Raw genomic sequence first — 9,259 nt, 5'->3', positions numbered from 1 at the left:
GGTGAGCGCCACAATCAGGACTGCATACGACCGAGGCACACAGGGCCAACACCCGGCATCATGGTGTGGGGAGCGATCTCCTACACTGGCCGTACACCACTGGTGATCGTCGAGGGGACACTGAATAGTGCACGGTACATCCAAACCGTCATCGAACCCATCGTTCTACCATTCCTAGACCGGCAAGGGAACTTGCTGTTCCAACAGGACAATGCACGTCCGCATGTATCCCGTGCCACCCAACGTGCTCTAGAAGGTGTAAGTCAACTACCCTGGCCAGCAAGATCTCCGGATCTGTCCTCCATTGAGCATGTTTGGGACTGGATGAAGCGTCGTCTCACGCGGTCTGCACGTCCAGCACGAACGCTGGTCCAACTGAGGCGCCAGGTGGAAATGGCATGGCAAGCCGTTCCACAGGACTACATCCAGCATCTCTACGATCGTCTCCATGGGAGAATGGCAGCCTGCATTGCTGCGAAAGGTGGATATACACTGTACTAGTGCCGACATTGTGCATGCTCTGTTGCCTGTGTCTATGTGCCTGTGGTTCTGTCAGTGTGATCATGTGGTGTATCTGACCCCAGGAATGTGTCAATAAAGTTTCCCCTTCCTGGGACAATGAATTCACGGTGTTCTTATTTCAATTTCCAGGAGTGTATAAACATCCTGCCACATGTTCTTTGAGAATGTTTAAAAAACTCTCTATTGCTGTTGGGTGAACTTTCTTACATAGTTTGTAATTATATATGACATGTGTTTGGGTACAAAAGTCTTTTAGTATTAAAATTTGTGCATCATTGTCTGAGAGCAATTCACCTTTTTACTGACAGAATGCCCATTTAGTAATGAAGAATGTGACTGTGCTACAGTTCCTCTGCACCCTAGTTAGAAAAAAAAATTAGGAGATCTACCAACAACGTTTTTCTTGCACCATCATACAAAATTTGTATTGAAGTCACCACGTATAACTAATTTCTGGTACTTCCTACAAAGTGAATCACGTACCCTCTCCAGCTTGAGCAAAAATGAAGTCAGAGTTAGGGGACCTATAAACAACAACAATTAGAAGTTTAGTTTCACTAAATTCAACTGCCCCTTCACAACATTCAAATATCTGTTCAGTGCAGTGCTGTGATACGTCTATGGACTCAAATGGAATACTGTTTTTTACGTACATGGCCACTCCCCCACCCAGCAAGGAACTCCTTGAGAAACAGTCAGCTAATCTGTATGCTGGTAAAGGAAACCTCTGAATTGTCATATTATTTAAGTGGTGCTCCGTTATACCAATAATTTCAGAGTCAGCATCTATAAGCAGTTGACTAACTTTATCTCTAATACCCATTATATTTTGATGAAATATGCTAATTCCTTCTCTACTTGGAAACAAGACGTCCTCTGAAGGTAAGCCCTTAGTTACAGGGACTTCCTTTAAGCAGGTATACCTATCAGCTGACTTCAGTCTAAAAATATGCAGCTCTAACTCCAAATACTACGGGAACTTTTCCATGAGTGATCCCACCACCACCACCCACTACACTGTCACCTATAAGCTTTGCCAGCCTCCCCTTCCCATACCGATTGAGGTGCATGCAATGCCTAGTGAAACCCGATTTACTGATAGAACCAACTGATATGTGAGCCGTGCCCTCTGCCATCAGCGCCCTCTCCAGCCCCATGTTAACGCGCCTAACAGCTGCATTACGATGACGCCCATCATGATGCTGAAACAGTTGCACGAAATGCACATTAGTGCCACCAGTTTGAGTAGCCATCTTTATCAGGTCACCACCTATATCATATTTTCCGTCCCTATCAAGATTATTCCCTGCTCCACCTGGAATCACTACCTGATCCTCTTTCGCAAAATTTGTACATAACTCCCCTATGCTGTCAGCCACCTGAGACTACCCTGCACTAGGCTTCACAATGCTGATGACCTGGTACTCACCCGAACGCTTCCTGGTAGCTGCTGATCCACACTTCCACTGTGCGAAATACCTAGCAGCAGAAGCTTCTTTGCAACTAACTTGGGCCTCCTAACTGCTGAGGACTGCTGCATGTTCCTTACATCTACAGCTACAAGAGGCTCCTCTCGACTCAACTGTGACAGTTGGTCAAATATATTACATATACGCGAAGTATAACTGTCTGAATACCTCCTCCTCCTAGCTGCCTTCTTGACAGCTGCCAGTTCCCAATCCCCATCCCCCTTCACTCTCCTCAACTTATCTAGTTCCTCCTTTGCGTGTTGCAACTGCACCTGAAGGGCACAGATCTTACGCTCCTACTCCTCTATCAACTTATTTCTACTACAGATCCTGCATTTCCCAGGAGAAGATCTCACTAGAATGCTCACTGGCTTCCCCCCACTGTATTCTCCCCAATGAATATACTTTGAACAAATCCCACACCGTAGCCCACTACTCACAAATCTACGACAGAGCCCACACTTCTCACTCATGGTAAAATTTTACAGTTGCTGAAAAAAACTGTATGTCTACATTACCTAAGTTCAGTTACACTAGTAGAACTATTTATGGAACTAACAATAGCGGTCTCAAAATTCTCTATGTACTAAGAAAGCAACTACTTGTATTAATACTACTACACCATAGCTAATACCAACAAAACTTAACAAAACTTCATATAAAATTAATCGTCGGTGAAGCAGATGCCAGACTGAGATTCACTGGAAGAATCCGAAGGAAGTGCAATCCGAAAACAAAGGAAGTAGGTTACAGTACACTTGTTCGCCCACTGCTTGAATACTGCTCACCAGTGTGGGATCCGTACCAGATAGGGTTGATAGAAGACAGAGAGAAGATCCAACGGAGAGCAGTGCGCTTCGTTACAGGATCATTTAGTAATCGCGAAAGCGTTACGGCGATGATAGATAAACCCCAGTGGAAAGCTCTGCAAGAGAGACGCTCAGTAGCTCGGTACGGGCTTTTGTTGAAGTTTCGAGAACATACCTTCACCGAGTAGTCAAGCAGCATATTGCTCCCTCCTACTTATGTCTCGCAAAGAGACCATAAGGATAAAATCAGAGAGATTAGAGCCCACACAGAGGCATATCGACAATCTTTCTTTCTACGGACAATACGAGACTGGAATAGAAGGGAGAACCGATAGAGGTACTCAAATTCCCCTCCGCCACACACCGTCAGGTGGCGTACGGAGTGTGGATGTAGATGTAGAATTATTAGCTAAAAGCAAAAATTCAAGGGTCATTGTAACACTCAGTGAAGTTAAAGCACTGAATGAAAATTCTACTGAAATATTTCACTAGAAACAATAAGAAACGTCAGCTGAAAACTAAAGCACGAAATTTACTAAACGACTTCAACGCACAGAAAACTCTAAAAAACACAACGAGTGAACGTTTTCAAAAGTTTATTAAGTTGTTATTTCACCACAAACAGCACGAAACACCGCTGAAAACTATTAAATTTAATAACTGTAATACAGTGCACAAATAACGTTGTCAGTACTTAGCTTTATAACCGCTACAGCTGCAACTGCACGCCGCAAAATGTAAACACACTACTGAGGCATGAGGCTTGGAAGAACGAAGGAAGCACACTCACGAATAACAGCCAACACAGGAAGAAGGACTGAGATTAATGAAGATCGACTAATAAGTTACTTTTACAGCAAATATTAACACAAATAAACTTTAAAATAGGCAACTGAACACTAAAACTTTATAAAATATTAATAGAATATCTTAGAGCTCAGATGAAATCTAGGAAAGTTCTGAGTGAATGATAAGGGCATTAAACGTTTTTACGCGTCGTTGTTATCAGAAGTGGTAGCAATATCTCTGATTGTGAAAACTGAGTGAACGTGGATGCTTAATTGGCACGTCAGTGTTAAATCATGTACGGGACTTTAAATGAAGTATTAAGAACTGTTTAAGTCAATTAACAGTCATTCGGTATTTCAAGGGCGACAGTGAGATGTATTACAAAAAGTTTCTGAATAAGTTCCCGCGAATTTTGGGTCGAGGGCATTTAACTTGGACAAGGGTTTATAGAACCTAAATTCATGGAGCCAGTTCTGAAAAAAGGAAGAAACGTGACTGACAGACAACTTCATCATGCCTCATCGACTTGATAAGAATCTCAAAGAAAAGAAAACTTCATTAGTTGGTGTAATGAACAAGATCCGTCGTGAAATCCCTGATGAGGTAAAGAAGCCAAGTGCTGAATTACACTCCACCACCATCCTACGCCAGACTGGAAACACAGACTGCATCATGACTGTGTACCAAGGAAAGAAAAATAAAAAAAAGTATTTTTTTGTGAACACTTTATACTGAAGTAGCGGTAACCAAAGAAAGAGAGAAGAAGCCGACACCATAACATTCTACAATGCAAAAAAGTATGGGGTGGACGTGGTTGCTCAAATGACCTGTAAATATAGTTCAAAGGTTGCAAGTAGATGTCCGATGCGTGTTTTCTACATCTTGGGCATGGGTATCTGCAAAACAGCAACGAACAAGAAAATGGAAAGGAAGAAGTTCGTACTTCAAATAGAGAATAAACTTAAGGAAACGAAAAAGCAGGAAGAACATAGGAGACAAGACCAAAATCATCTAGAAAGCGGAGGAAGTGCCAAATCAATCTCTGCAAAGGCATAAAGACCAGCGAGAACTGTGTACAGTGCCACGAAGCTGCACTCGGCCATTGTTCACGTAAAATAGAACTCACTTACGATAAGTGCGTCGAGCAGATTCAACTGCCTACACTAAAGAGTACGACAAAGCTGTGTGTAGAACACATACGAGTATAATATGGACTATGTATACTAAATCTGTCCAGCAGATTATACACATAGTTAATAAATGAAAGTCTAGAGTTTGCGAAACCTGTTAGCATGAGCAACGATAAATTGTTGAAACATAAGGGACAGTTATATAAAAACGAGACTGATGGAAAAAGTAAGTAAAAATGTTTGCGGTAGCCTACGGAATAACGATTGTGCCCAAGTGTGCACCTCTTAGTCCGAAGCAAATCGATGGCCACAAATATTTTCCTTCAGGGTTCAAAATATGGAACTTGTATGGGGAAAGATCGCGACTGTGTGGATGATGTTTAACGGTATCCCAGTGAAACTTCAGCAGCGTTGTGGAAACGGCAGGCACGCCAGCTCCGGTAAAGTCACGATGAACTTTTTCTTTGATTGCAAGGGCCCTCTGCTCACTGACTTTCTGGAACACGGCGCCACAATTAACGCACAGAGGTATACGTACACTTTGCATAAACTAAAGGGCGCCATCAAGTCCAAAAGCCCAGGTATGTTGACGGACTGCATCACATTGCTACAGGATAATGCCCGTCCACATTTTGCCAAAGTTGTTTCAGCTACGTTACAGAAGTTTTTCTGGGAAACCGTTACACATTCTCCATACAGACCAGATCTCTCCCCATGCGATTTCCATATTTTTGGAGCCCTGAAGAAAGACATCCCTGGCCGTCGATTTGTTTCGGGCGAAGAGATGCACGCCTGGATGAATAAAATACTAGTTTATGTCATATATGGAAATATTTTATGCAGTGTCAAAATGACCCTGTACGCCATTTTAGGAATGTCAGGATCCCTGGCTTTCTAATGTTACAACTGACTGAATAATGTGGTGATCTCGACAGTGCTCATCAAGTAAGAGAAAAGTCATCTTCATAATTTAAAACTAATAGAATAACTACATTTAACGAATATCCATTTACTAAAGTGCGGGACTTAAAGTTCTATTGAAATACAACTAGAATATGGGGAAGAGTTGGTAACGTACACCCAAGAGGATGTGGAGCCTCTTAACAATATTACTATGCCAGAAATAAAAGTCATGATTATAATTCTCAAATGCTCCCGGCTAGAAGACTACAGGGCGGAGACAAGCATCGTTTTCAGAGTTCTGGGGATACCAGTATCGATCAGGGAGGCACCAATAACCACATGTGCTGCTCCCCGATCATTGTATTCTGGCAGGTGGTGTATCAGTTATAGCCGAACTAAAACGAATTTGTGACAAATAAAATAGGCAATTTAGATGTGGTAATAACATTGTGGCACTTCATTAATAATTATGACTTGCACGAAGTGGGTACAAAGATCAAATAATAGTCGGGTTTTCGTCTCAAGTGCACGTTAACCTGTAAGTTATACCAGTAATGCCAAGAACTGAGCCATGTATGCTTTGTATTCTTACAGAAAAAATCCTGACGTATTGACAAATAATACAGATAATTCTTGTTTTCTTAGAAGTGCTGGTTTACTTAGGTACAAAGATCGATGCACAGCCAAGGCCACGTGTACCTTAACCTGTAAGTTTGATCAGTAGTGCCAAATGTGCGCCATGTGTGTTTTGTATTGTTGTAGAACAAATATTTACGTATTTTGATAAATAATACAGACAATTTATATTCGAGAATGACATTAAAACTAAACTTCGCCCGATCAGGCCATGAAGGCCCTACGATACCGACCGACCGCCTTGTCATCCTCAGCCCACAGGCGTCACTGGATGCGGTTATGGAGGGGTATGAGGTCAGCACACTGCTCTCCTGGCCGTTTGTCAGTTTACTAGACCGGAGCTGCTAATTCTCATTCAAGTAGCTCCTCAGTTTGCATTACAAGGGCTGAGTGCACTCTGCTTGCCAACAGCGTTCGACAGACCGGATGGTCACCCATCCAAGTGCAAGCCCAGCCCGACAGATTGCGGCACTTAACTTGAGCGTCTATTGGGCCTTGGAACAAGTGGGTACAAAGATAGAACAACAGTCATGTTTAGGCACCGAATTGGGTACAGAGAACAAGATGCCCAGCTTTCGGGTACATACTGACTGTGTGTTCATTTTTAATGGCGGTAAGGTACTGGGTTCTGATTTGGAGATCTAAATTTTTGTGTTTTGGCTTAGAAGCTCTCTGATTGGCCTGTTTTGGGTACAAAGGTCGAACCACATACGGGATTTTAGTAACAAGTACACCTTAACCTGTAAGTTACACCAGTAGTGTCAATAAAGTGGCCAAGAGAGTCTTCTAATGCTATAGAACAATAACAGAGAACAGAGATAGTTTACACTTTGGAATAACATAGTGACGTCGTCTCCACCTGCTACAGTGTGAGGAATGGCCAGAGTGCGTATTTGGTCCAAAGAGTAAGTTCCTCTCCCGTTCCAGTGTAGTCTGTTGCCAAGGGTGTGAATATTGTCATTGGCGGAGCGTAGAAATACCACATCATATCTCTGAATCTGTCTTATAGTGGCTGAAACCTGCCAGATGATGCGTCATGTGTGTGGGATAACCCAATGGCAGATGAAGAGTGGCTCTGAGCGCTTGATTTTGGGTGTTCTGGAGACGGCCGATGTGAGTGTCTGTGCTGTTGCCTTATACAACCAATGTGTATTCTAATGATGGTCCTACGAGCCACTTGTATAAGGTTATCCAGACATGTGAAGTCATTGTCGATGTTGCGCGGTAGACTGTCTGTAGGTAACTCATTCACCACAGTGTCTTTCTTCAGACACCGCTGATATGGTGGCACTGTATAATTGCTGGTATAGTGTGATGCCTAGGTGGCAAACGTTTTCAATTCATGGGAGTGCAGTGCCTCTGACAATGACTTGCCGGATGGCGGCTGATATTCGCCTCTTAGTGATGACAGAAATTTCCATTTTGACTTCATTATACGCAGGCTGCCATGTGTTGATCCAGTCAGCTAGTTAGTATGTTGCTCGCTGCAGGCGGTTCACTCCAGGTCAACAATGTGGCTCTTCGTATTCATCGCTGTGCCATCAGTGTTAATCATCAACCATACGCTGTGTGACTGTGGCATTCCACCTGCTCATATATATAGGCGGTGGACAAAAGCATGGAAACACCAAAAACACAACGAATTACTATGCCTAATACCTTACAGGAAAACCGTTGGCATCCAAAACACCTTCCAGTCGTCTTGAACTAGATGGTTGCAAGTCCTGTATAGTTTTCAAGTGAATCTTATACCATTTTCCTGCAAAATATTGGTATTTTCAGATAACGATGATGGAGGTGGATAGCTATCACACACCCTTCTCTCCAAAGTAGACAACCAAGGTTCAGTGATAATGAGATCTGGTGACTATGGTGGGAAGGGAGATACGACAATTCGACCTCGTGCTCACAAAACCAGTTCTGGACGAGCTGTGCGGACAGGGACCTTGTCGCCTTGAAACATAGCATCACCATTGAGGAACAAACATTGTACCATGGGACGGACGTGATCAGCTAAAATGGTCACGTAACCGTTGCCAGTAACGTGAACTTGTAGAGTGCCCACGGGATTCTTGAAATTCCACGATCTGGTTGTTCAAATAACCACCGAACCCCCGCCCTGTTTCACCCTTGGGACGTAAACTCGGCCGGAAGTTGGAAACAGTATGCAACCAGACTTGTTCGACCAAATGACTTTCTTCCATTGTTCCATAGTCCAGGCTTTATGGCTTCGGCAGCACGTTTCCATATTATGGATATTTGCATCCCCGGTGAGTGGTTCTTGGAATCCAAAACGCCCTGAAATTCTCTGCTTAAATAGTTCCCTTATTTTTATTTCGGTCTTTCGTAAGTGCGACATTCAGTTCTACAGTGGCTTCTGCAGCTGTCGCCTTCTAATTTTTTGTCAAAATCCTCTTCTGTGACCGCCTGTCACGATCACTCAACACACACTTTCGTCCACATTGTGACTTAGCGCATCACGTTCTTCCATTTTCGCTGTACCTTCGATACGGTACCTCTTGAAACACCAAGCACTTCTGCTACCTTGGTTACTGAAGCACCCACCATGAGAGCGCTGTTGTTTCTCTAAGTGGGATGCTAACAACTGTCTAGCTACTCTTTTTAGCAGAAATACTTTAGTAGCCTTCTTGATTCATTTATTAGCTTTAGTAACAAAAGTCGGTATGATGACATCATGGTCCCTAATCTCAGTCTCTGTACTGACGCCATCGATTAGGTCAGGCCTGTCTGTAGCAACGAGGTCTAAAATATTTCCATTACGCGTAGGCTGTCGAACGAGCTGTTCAAGACAGTTTTCGGAAAACGTGTTCAACAGAACTTCGCAAGACTGTCTGTCTGTACCCACTGCAATGAATCCATACACATCCTAGTCTACACTTGGTACGTTAAAGTCGCCTCCAACAACTACTAATCCGTCACAGCGGAATCGGGAGGCTGGTAAAAGCATTCAAGAGCTAACTTGATTCCACGTAGACTTGTT

This window comes from Schistocerca piceifrons, chromosome X (genome assembly GCF_021461385.2).
Source record: "Schistocerca piceifrons isolate TAMUIC-IGC-003096 chromosome X, iqSchPice1.1, whole genome shotgun sequence".
NCBI classification, from domain to species: domain Eukaryota; kingdom Metazoa; phylum Arthropoda; class Insecta; order Orthoptera; family Acrididae; genus Schistocerca; species Schistocerca piceifrons.
Note: the sequence above shows the minus strand (reverse complement) of the source record.